The following is an 11,637-nucleotide window of genomic DNA, read 5'->3' on the forward strand; positions in this document are numbered from 1 at the left end:
CGCTCACCATCTCTTACGACCCCACCACCTGCCTCCATGTCTGGAATAACGGGTACTCTTTCCTCGTGGAATTTGAAGATTCTACAGATAAATCAGGTGAGAGCCCGACTGGTGGTCTTGTCTGGAGTTAAGGGACAGCCTCGTGTCAGCCCAGGCCACACCACACCGCATCCATGGGCACGCAGACCGCCTTGGGCAGTGGCATGGGACTCACTGCACTGAGCTTTTCTTTTTTTAATGTGGTAAGATACGTGTAACATGGAATTTGTCATCTTAACCATCTTTAAGTGTACAGTTCAGTAGTAAGTCCAGTCACACTGTTGTGCAACCATTCGTGTCCATTACTCTCCATTTTGCAAAACTGAAACTGTACCACTTAAACAATAACTCCCCATTTTCCCCCTCCCTCAGCTCCTGGCTGTGACCATTTTACCTGTCTCTGTGAATTTGACAACTGGGTACTTCATATATGTAGAATTATGCAGTATTTGTCTTTTTATGACTGGCTGATTTCACTGAGCATAATGTCAGAGTTCATCCATATTGTAGCAGATGTCAGAATTTCCTTCTAAGACTGAAGAATACTCTATTGTATGGATAGACCACATTTTGTTTATCTGTTTACCTGTCTGTGGATACTTGAGTTGCAACCACCTTTTGGCTATTGTGAATAATGCTGCTATGAACATGGGTGTCCAAATATCTTCTGAGGTGTTGTTTTCCATTGGTATATACCCCAAAGTGGAATTGCTGCATCATCATTAGAGTTTTTTGAGTGTGTGAACCATGTCCCTTTTCATTTTTGTGCGTGTTTCCTTCTGGTATGAGTGGTGTTTTCTATTTATATATATAGAGAGAGAGAGAGAGAGATTGTGTATTTGAAATTTTATTTAAAATTATATATTTGAATTTATTTTTATTTGAAACTGTATATATAGATCATTTGAATTACTTTTATTTGAAATTTGTTTTCTGGTGTGTGGAATGTGTGCTAATCTTCCTCTGCTTGCTGATGTTGCAAATAGCTTCTATATTAAATAGTAACATTCTTCAGCCAGATTTTAAATGATCAGATTGCAGTACAGTGCAAAAGGATAGTCAGCAAGAAAAAGACACTTTGTATTTTTAGTCACATTTTGTATTTTGTCAACCATTGATTTATTTATTCGTTCCGTATTTACTGAGTGCTAGCCATGTGCCAGCCATTGCACCAAGTGCCAGGAATACTAACTAGATTCTTGACCTCCCAGCAGTCAAAGTGTAGTGAGAGAAGCATGCAGGAAATTAGAATTATAAAACCAGTGTGATTTGAGAAAGGGTTTCTAAAAGTGCTGTGGGACCACAGAGGAGGGGATGATGTAGACTACTCAGAGAAGTCTGTGGTGACTTCACCAAGGACGGGTGTTGATGCAAAATGAACAAACCTTTTAGAATGTCTGCGGGGGCGGGAAGGAAGAGAGTTTTATTCGAGTCCAAGTGAGGACAGCTGCCCAGGATACACAATGTTCACGAAGAAGAGAGTGCTTCCCCTAAAGGATCATTTGAGGTAGGGTTACATACATTTTATATACATAAGGGGTTACAACATTTTTAAAAAGTTACAAATTATTAGACAAAGAACTTTTCAGGAAGTTGCGGCCCTTATTTTAAGTTTCCAGTATATGCAGGGCTCTATGACTTTAACCTCTTGGGAACCAGGGAAGTTTCTTACTTTCTCTTATCTTTTGTGTTCAGAATGCACGTTTTTGGTTATTTTCAACAAAGCAGATACACAGTGTATGCTCAGGGCAGAAAGAGAGCGTATGCTCTGGGGTGTTGCTGAGTCATTTTGACCTTGGTAAATGTTAAAGCAGAGCTTCCCTGGGAGCCCAGGAGCAGGACCCACAAATATTAAAAGTTGAAAATTTCCTTTATTTGGGGACATTTATCTTGGGTATTGAAGGATGAATTGGAGTTTGTCAAAAGGATTAGAAGGGCATTGGAGACTGAGGGAAAATCATGTGCAAAAGCAGATGTTCAGAAAATGGCCAAAAACAGTGACCAGAATGCAGAATGTGCATTTTGGGGAGAGACAGGAAGAATGATGATCATTGCCGCTTCGGAGGGGAGATAGAAGACAGGTTCATCAGTACTGGTTATTTTTATACCACATGTGGTAGAGCATGATTTCATTTAATTAATAAGTCATTTGCTTTATTTTTTGAGATTAACCCAATCAGTAGTGCAGGTCCACAAGGTCAGATTAATCCAAGTGTGAGATGGTAGGAGCTTAAATGAAGGCTGTAGCAATTGAAGTAGGGAGAAAGCACATTTTTAAAAAGCATTTCTAAAATAAAAGTGTCATGAGCACACTGTGAAGGCACACACGAGTTGTCTTTCCAGTGTCAGCCTTATTCAGTCCTAAAGCAAAGTTAACATAATTATAGAGCAGGTTCAGGATTCCAAACTCAGTGACATTTCACCACGTGGTTAACTTGGCTTCTTACATGGCACACAGAGCAGGACAGAAGATAAGCCATACAACAAAGAAGATAACACAGGGGGGCAGAAAGTGAAGGAACCAAACACGTAGTCAGTCTATGGGCGCGTAGTTGAGATAAGGTGTCAGTCCAGGCCAGGTCGGCTCTCGGCACTCACTTTTTCTGATATTCAAGCAGTGGAGGATCTCAGTTCTGTTCAGAGATTCATCGGGCACAGCTTTTGGCAACAGGTGCCTTTTTTAAGTGGTTAGACATAGAGGGGTCATGTCTGCGGAGTCTGACTGTTTGCTGCAAAAGCCCTCTCTTTTTAAAGGGATCGAATCACTCCTGGGCCCCTGCAGACTTCTCTGCTTCTGCTTGTTATAAGTTCTGGGGTGTCATCAGTTGATGCTGGTCTCGGCGATATCTGGTAGCTCTGGTATGCCTAACTGCCTGTATCACCACTTGACACAGGCCCCTGCTTTACATGAGTGCCTCCATCTTGCTCTCTACAAAAAGCAATAGGACTTGGAGATGGACTCCTCTTCAAGTGAGGAGAAAGCAAAATTAACCACATCCTTGCGTCGTCTCACTTGGGAGGCTGGGGGGATGGTGATGCCAGAAAGATTATGAATGATGGATGGGGAATAATTTGTAGGGAAGTATAGGGAGCACATAAGGAAATAAATAAAAAAATTTTTTACAACTTTTCCCCTAATTTAATTTTTTTTAAATATTTTATTTATTTATTTGACAGAGACACAGCGAGAGAGGGAACACAAGCAGGGGGAGTGGGAGAGGGAGAAGCAGGCTTCCCGCCGAGCAGGGAGCCCGATGGGCTCGATCCCAGGACCCTGGGATCATGACCTGAGCCGAAGGCAGCCGCTTAACTGATTGAGCCACCCAAGTGCCCCTCCCCTAATTTAATTTTAAATATTACGTTAAAAATTGAAAGAAACACACTTCGAGTGGTTATCCATCAAAGAATTGTGTCTTCACCTCCTGTTTAATTTCCGTAGGGAGAATCTGCTTCTCTCAGGATAAGCATCTTTACTGCTTTTGATGCCAATGGATTTTGGATTTTCATATTTCCTGCAAATTAAGGTGGAATTGAACAAATGTTGATCCCTCACTGAAATGTTATCCTCTTTACTATATAAATACTTTTTCTCATCAAATAAATCCCTTTATTTCAAAGTAATATTAATTGCTCCTTCTGCATAAATTTCTTCCTTTTCTTTATTTCTGTCTCATTTTGCATCAGATTGTCATATGCTTTTCCCAGTGGCTTTATTTTGCATGCGGAAACATGTTTAAATATTGTAGGTTGAATAATGCAGTCAATGTCTTTTGGAGCAGTCCTATAGGGTCAGGCATTAATCCTTTTTATAGCGTTTCAGCTGCACTTGGTGCATCATAATACAATCAAATTTCAAAGCTTTGAGGATGCAACAACTGGAGGAAGATGGTTTAGCTATGATAGGAATTTTTTTTTTTTGAGAGAGAGCATGAGCGGGGGAGGAGCAGACTCTGAGTGTGGAGCCCAACGCAGGGCTCAGTCTCACGACCCTGAGATCATGACCTGAGCCAAAATCAAGAGTCAGGACACTTAACCCACTGAGCCACCCAGGCGCCCCTATGATAGGAATATTTTTAAAGGTAAAAAAAATCTTACCAACTTTAAACGTATACTAGAATGGAAAGATGGAACATTACAATGTTGTTATTTAAGAATATTGGGATCAATGCATTGGTAAGATAAGCAATGCTTAAAATACAAGATTGTTACAAATACATCCCAAATGATATAAAATGGTGCTGTCCAATATGGTATCCATAAGGCATGTGTGGCTTTTAAGCACTTGAAATGTGGCTAGTATAATTGAGGAAATGGATTTTTTATTTTATTATAATTAATTTGAATTTGAATTTAAGAACTAATACTCAGTTCAGTTGTTGGAAAACTTTTAAGAATGTTTAGAACAACTTGAGTATGTGTATCTATATTTTCAAGTAAAATATGAATCAAATATTTTTGATGAAAATTTAACATCTAATTTGATACGTGTTGTGTGAGTAAAATACACAACAGATTTTTAAGACTCACTGTGGAAAAAAATGGAAACTCAATAATTTTTCATGTTGATTACATGTTGAAATGACAATCTTTTCAATGTATTTGGCAAAATAAAATATGTTCTCAAAAGTAATTTCACCTTTTTTAAAACTTTTTAAATGTGGCTCCTAGAAACTTGAAAATTTCCTTTGTGATTTGCATTACACTTCTATTTGTTGGCACTATTATAAAAGGATAAGGGCAAATAATGGTTAAAATGTGAGATCAGTTAATATATTCTAAATGGCATAAAAAGATAAAGGTGAACAGCTATGGGAAGTGATCTGGAAAGGAACTAATATTTATGAGTGCTATGTAACTATGTATTTGGTAAGTGCTTCATTTGTCTTCACCAGAGGTCTTTGATGACAAGACTATCATCTCCATTTTTCAGATGAAGTGAAGCTCCGTGAAGTTCACTGCTTTCCTGCCAGGTCACACAGCTGACAGCTGGAGAACTGGATCGCAAATCTGCGGACCACACTCTGTGCAGGGCCTCTGAGCTCCTGGAGGCTCAGCAGGTGCAGGCCTCCTGCAAGCTCTGGAGGTGGAGTGTTGTCAGGGTGCCCCAGATTTGTTTTCATCAGGTATGGCAAGACACACAGACATGGGAATGACTGTCGTGAAAGAAGAATTTCATCCTACAGTCCCTAAAGCCGGAAGGCAGGGCCACATGGGGAAGCGCCAGGGATGGCCAGGAGGCAGAGGGAAGGAGGAGAAATGGTGGATGAGAGCCTGTTGTGGTTCCTGGGGGAAGGAGCGCATGAAGTAGTATAAGCGGAGTGAAGATTGGCTACTTTGAATGATCTCAGTAGGTTCTGTGGTACAGAGGCTGTCCCTAGTTGTCTGCTACCTGGTCCTGGGGCGGGTAGGGCCCAGGGACAGTGACCCGGCATGTCAGAGCCTGATAAAGGAGTTGCTTGGGCTCTGGATTGGTTGATTTCCTTATGAACGGCACTCTCCCAGTTGTTTGTCCTCTCTTGGAATTAGCTCACCCTGGGAGGGGCAACCCCCTTAGTGTTGGGAAGCCTCAGATGTCAAAGCATCAAACACAGAAACTGGAACACGTGGTTATTACACTGAGGCTCCAGGAATGAGCCCTTGAGGACGTGGGTGTGCGCGGAGAGCTGGGCCTTACCCGCTCCGGGTGGCTGGGAGAGTTTTAGCCACCAGTGTCCTTGGAGGCCAAGTAGCAGGGAGGCTGGGATGGGTGTGGGGGAGGCGTGAGGCTAACAGAGCAGGGGCACCTTTCCCTACACACAATGGGCTTCAGCCTGTCCGCAAACCACCTGCCCGTTTGTTTTGTATCTGCTTTCATTCAGTGATGTTTATAACATCCTGAATTCTCAGTTTAAGTGCAGTTTCTGTACTGTAGATTGTTTTTAGGTAATCACCAATAGTCTGATAGGAATTCACGTTCTGTAACAATACTAGAATAAGATCTCATTTTAAAAATTATTTTCTCATTTATTGTTCTTTAGCTACACATCATGAAGAGCTACAGAAATTGGTGGACACTGTGCTGTCAATTAAGCATAAGGTAATTTTTTCCCTAAGTCACTTGAAATACATGTTATGTTTAATCTCAGAGTGGAGACACTCACAAGGCATGTTGCGAGTTGTGGAAGAGCACTTGCCACTTCATATGCGTGTTTTGAGAGCCCCCGGCCCTGGGACACCTTGCAGGGGACAGAAGTGGTTCTGTGGGTACACGCTGACCGCTTTGGTTTTGCTGTCCTGCCCTAGCACTCGGGGACTCGGGAACCCAGGAACCCAGTGCTGTCCCCTCCTCTGCTCCTTCTGAGTCCCTGTGGAAACACCCAGAGCAGCTCTGTTGACTCAACCTCCCGTCCCACGGGCAGGGAGCAGAGAAGCGTTTGACAGAAACGTGGCTTGGCCTGTAAAGAACAATGACCCATATCCTTCAGAATGGATACCTTTGTCCAGGCCCCAGGACTAACTGTCCATGATTCAGAATCCCGAAGAGGCTTTTCCCTGGAGGTCCGCATCTTCTCTCTCTCTCTCTCTCTACCCCCCCCTCTCCCTCTCCCTCTCTCCCTCTCCTCCCCACCTCGGTCTCTCTCCCCACCACCTCTTTCCCTCTCTCTCCCTGTCTATCTCCCTCTTTTCCCTTCCCTCTCTTCTGTCTCCCCTTTTAGTCCAGGAGCCTGGCTCCCCCAAATTTGCATTGTGTTTTAGAAAGGAGAATTCTGTTGGTTTCTCTTGAAAAAAAGAAATCTCCTTGTTCATGTACCAGCTACTGCCTGATGCCTCCCAAAGAGTTCAGAGGAGACCACCTGCAGTAAACATAGAATGGAGGGAGGAAGTGGTTTGTGCCATGTTCCCGTGGAGGACTATCAGAACTACACTGTTGTCAATTATATCTCAGTTTAAAAAAAAAAAAATCAGTTATGTCTCAATTTTAAAAAAGAGAACCTTGCACAGTTTATTATATATAGGAACAAAGCATGGGCTTGACTCTGTCCTAAGGCACCGGAGTTACCTGCAATTCCTCTAGACCAATGCTAGTCCCCAGCGTCCCCAAGAATCAATGCCTTGTCATCTAATTCCTGAGTGGTTTTCAGCACCGAATGATACTTTGGGTAACCTCTTCTCTTGGCCAGGACATCCTTGTGGAATTTGGGTCATTTGATCCTTCTTGCCTGATGCCTGCCTGCCCAGATTACTGGACCTACTCAGGGTCCATGACTACCCCGCCACTCCAAGTCCGTTGCCTGGATCATTAAGAAGCAGCCCATAGAGGTTGATCATGATCAGGTATGTTCTTTCCACATTTCTGTCTGAGGAAATGCTAGCCTGCCCATTTAAAACAAGGCTAGGCTCCAACTTTGGCATCAGTTTTTAGTATCTCATAATGCTTACACATTTTTATTAAGATGTGCTAACATCTTATCTCAGTTTGGACATGAATTTGGAGATATGTCAAGTTAACCAGAGACAGGAGTTAAAACATAGAAGAACCTAAGCTTTTAGCTTTCATTTTTGACAGTAACATGTATTTTATATGTTATTATATGCATTGTGTAGAACCGCTATAAAAATTAGGATCTTTAAATGGAAAAAAATGAAGGCTGGAAGTGGATGTGTTCAAACTGGTTTGATATTTATTTATTATTGAAGTACAGTTGACACACAATGTTACATTAGTTTCAGGTGTGCAGCATGGTGATTTGACAACCGCATATGTTATGCTGTGCTCACCCCAAGTGTAGCTCCCATCTGTTACCATACAAGTCTGTTACAATCCCATTGACTGTTTTTCCCTGTGCTTTTTACCTTTCATCCCCGTGACTTACTAATTTCAGTACTGGAAGCCTGTACCTCCCACTCTCCTTCACCCATTTTTCTCATCCCCCCCCATTCCCCTCCCCTTTGGCAACTATCATGCAGAGTTCTCTGTATTTATGCAAAAATCCTTAATTTTCTTAAGAGAAACTTACTGTGGAATTTCAAGGTAAAGACAGAGCCTAACAATGTCTATAGAGAAATTTTATTCTAAGTCAGAAGTTTTGACTTGGTATTTGTTTTTCAATTAGAAACGAAAGTTTAAGTGGTGGTTACTATGTCAACACACAAAATGTTGTTTAATTCATAAATGAACTAAACTGTAATAATTGCTTTTACTTGTTTGTTTTGAAATTTTATTGACTAAAAGATTTTTACAAGAACAAAAGCTTCTAAGTTCTTTTTTATGAAGCCAAGATAACAGTGAAAGCAAAACCCACCAAAGATTGAACACCCCCAAAGTAAACACTAAGTCCCAAAAGTAGTATCTCTCAAGAATATTTAGAAAATATTCCACCCCCTAAAAAGTAAACACTAAGCCCCAAAAGTAATATCTTCAAGAATATTTAGAAAAAAGGAAAGCTGGGGCGCGTGGGTGGCTCAGTCAGTTAAGCGTCTGCCTTCGGCTTAAGTCATGATCTCAGGGTCCTGGGATCGAGCCCCGCATTGGGCTCCCTGCTCAGCGGGAAGCCTGCTTCTCCCTCTCCCACTCCCCCTTCTTGTGTTTCTGCTCTCGCTAACTCTGTCAAATAAATAAATAAAAATTAAAAAAAAAAAAAAGGAAAGCTAAATAAAATACTAGAATCTACCAATACATCACATAGGATTTTTTCTAGTAGGATTTGTCCATGTAGAATTTTTGGTAGTAATGTAAGAATCGTTCAATATTAGGAATGATATAGTTACAGTTAATAGGCTTCATCCCATCAGCAAAGCTAAAGGGAAAACTAATGTTTTCATTTTCATAAATTCCTAAAATATATTTGACAAAATTCATAATGTATTTTTTAAAGATTTTATTTATTTATTTGACAGAGAGAGAGCACAGCAGGGGGAGCGGCAGACAGAGGGAGAGGGAGAAGCAGGTTCCCCGCTGAGCGGAGAGCCCAGCATGGGGCTCGATCCCAGGACCCCTGGGATCATGACCTGAGCCGAAGGCAGATGCTTAACTGACTGAGCCACCCAGGCACCCCATTTTTGTAAAATTTTTTAATAGAATAAATGAAATGAGAATTCCCTGAGTTGATAAAGTAGACTGACCAATCTTGGCTCAGCAGTAAAGAGTATGACTAGTATGGAAAGGATATCTACTAACTGCACTATAATTAGCATATTAAATTTTAAATTGACTAAATTCTGGTAGGAGTCAATAAAGTTAGACAAAAAAAGATAAAGGAAATGAGAGAAACATTAGTGGAGTACCATACTAATTTAGAGACATCAATTCCTTTGACATATGTAAATCACAAGATAGAATGGAAGAAAAGAACCCTACAATGGAAACTAATAAACTAAAATACCTTGGAATGAACTTAAAATGTTAAAAAGGAAACTGTCAGATATTCCTAAGAGACACAAAACACTATTTGAAATAAAATTCATACCATGGTATTGAATAGAAAGGTATCCTAAAGACACCTTTGATGTCAATTTTTAAGTTGTAATTTTCCATGAGTTGTTTATTCTCCATAAATTTTCTCTGGTCCCAATAAATAAATCAATAGTTACATTGTGGGGGCTGTCCTGTGTATTGTAGGATGTTTAGCAGCATCCCTGGCCGCTACCCACTGGTTGTCAGTAGCCCCCCAACGACTGACAACCAAAACTGTATCCATACAATCTCTGATGTCTGGTGCAAGCTCACCCCTGCTCGAGCACCAACTAATGTGTGCTAATCTCTAATATCAGCTAAAACGTGAAATCCTTTACCACCTAATGTGTGAAAAGAAACATCGTCAATGGGAAATCGCTTTTAATTAATCAACACGTTGGTTTACCAGTAAAAGCATAGGGGTGATCTACTTATTACTGCCTGTAGGTCACCAGCAGAAGACTGTTCTGGAGGATTCTTTACCTACAAACCAGAATAACACCCACTCGGTTATGCTGCAGATGTGGAAAATTCTGTAGACATTTGAAAGAAAAATACATTATGGAAATCAGTACACAGTGGCATGAGACTGTCCAATCTCATGCTATGATCACCTGAAGAGAGATGTTAGGTATGTATGAAGAGTTTTTTCTACCATGAAAAATGTCTTAAGAAGAAATTTCTATCATAGGAACTTCTCTTTTAAAAATCATCTACCTGGAGATCATTCCTTAATGAATTGGCCAAAAAAAAAAAAATTAGTTGTGAGTGGAGAATGTCAGGGGTCTCGTTGCCCTGCACCCACCGGTTAACCACAACCCCTCATCCTGAAACATTGGGTATCTCTCCGACTTCAGAAAACTTCTGGTGCTCATAGTGATCTGAAGAGGCACCTGCACCCCAATGTTTATAGGAGCAATGTCCACAATAGCCAAAATATGGAAAGAACCTGGCTGTCCAACAGATGATTGGATAAGGAAGACGTGGTGTGTGTGTGTGTGTGTGTATAAAATGGAATATTACTCAGCCATCAAAAAGAATGAAATCTTACCACTTGGCAAGGATGTGGATGGAACTAGAGGATATTATGCTAAGAAAAATAAGTCAATCAGAGAAAGAATTAACGATTTCACAAATGTGGAATTTAAGGAACAAAACAGGATCATAGGGGAAGGGAAGGAAAAATAAACTAAGATGACATCAGAGAGGGAGACAAATAATGAGAGACTTTTAACTTATAGGAAACAAACAAGGTTGCTGGAGGGGAGGTTGGTGGGGGGATGGGCTAACTGGGTGATGGGCATAAGTTGTAATGAACATTGGGTGTTATGTGCAACTGATGAATCATTAACTCTACCTCTGAAACTAATAAAAAAAAAAAACCTTCTGGTGCTTCTTCATTAAGTTATATTGAGTATCATCACCATTGGGCTGTCCACCTCTCAGATCTGGATGGAATCTGTTGCCTGCTCTAGTCTCATCATTGGCTTCTACTTTCTCTCTCTCATCCCATCACTGGGGACAGCCCAATAGGTGCATTTCTGCATGGGCTTTTGAGGGAAATTTTCACCAAGAGATTGATTCAAAGAAATTAAACAGACCTTAAACCTAAACACTATAATCAGTTACCCAGCAGCCTTTAAATAGTGTTTTGGAAGTCAGATGTTATCAACTGTTAATGCAAAACATGACTCACTCTACTCCGACATTACCAGCAGAAACGAAAAACAGAAATAGCATTTGTGTTCACAGAAAACACATTCTAGGAATGGAAGGAGACTGAAAATTATAGGAGAGTCCACATAACTCAACGTTGTCAGGGCTAAAACATAAATCATGAATGGCATTCACCATTTTCTTAAGAGCACAATTGCAAAAAGGGACACTAGCAACCATTCTGGAAGATGGAAGCACACATCCCCTTTACTAATAAACGTAGATTCCTCTTCCTTTTAAAGAGCATCCAAGTGCATTATGTTCATTTATACAGTAATGAAGGAGAGTGTCATTCCATCGGTTTTCTGTAATTTTCAGGACCTGATCGAAATGCCTACATTTTCTCCCTTTCAGTGTCAGGTACAAAAGCCGAAGCCCTCGTGGCCCCTCTGCCTAGAAGCCAAGCGCCTGGGACCTGCAGTGGGAGCTGGAGGTTCCCCTGTCCTCAG

General features: G+C 41.0%; 1 long non-coding RNA gene across 3 annotated transcripts; it reads left to right on the forward strand.

Annotated features, from left to right (window-relative positions):
* Positions 1–11,637, forward strand: LOC115941852 (uncharacterized). 3 transcript variants are annotated; one of them, XR_014142395.1, is made up of 6 exons: positions 1–96; positions 4,970–5,162; positions 6,057–6,115; positions 7,200–7,353; positions 9,920–10,103; positions 11,543–11,637. It is a non-coding gene; the product is annotated as an uncharacterized LOC115941852 (long non-coding RNA). The 3 variants fall into 3 exon arrangements; XR_004076529.2 differs by lacking the exon at positions 1–96 and adding an exon at positions 108–1,546; XR_014142396.1 differs by lacking the exon at positions 9,920–10,103.

The sequence above is a fragment of the Leptonychotes weddellii genome, unplaced genomic scaffold (assembly GCF_054177405.1).
Source record: "Leptonychotes weddellii isolate Sample4059 unplaced genomic scaffold, ASM5417740v2 HiC_scaffold_4575, whole genome shotgun sequence".
In the NCBI taxonomy this organism is placed as follows: Eukaryota; Metazoa; Chordata; class Mammalia; order Carnivora; family Phocidae; genus Leptonychotes; species Leptonychotes weddellii.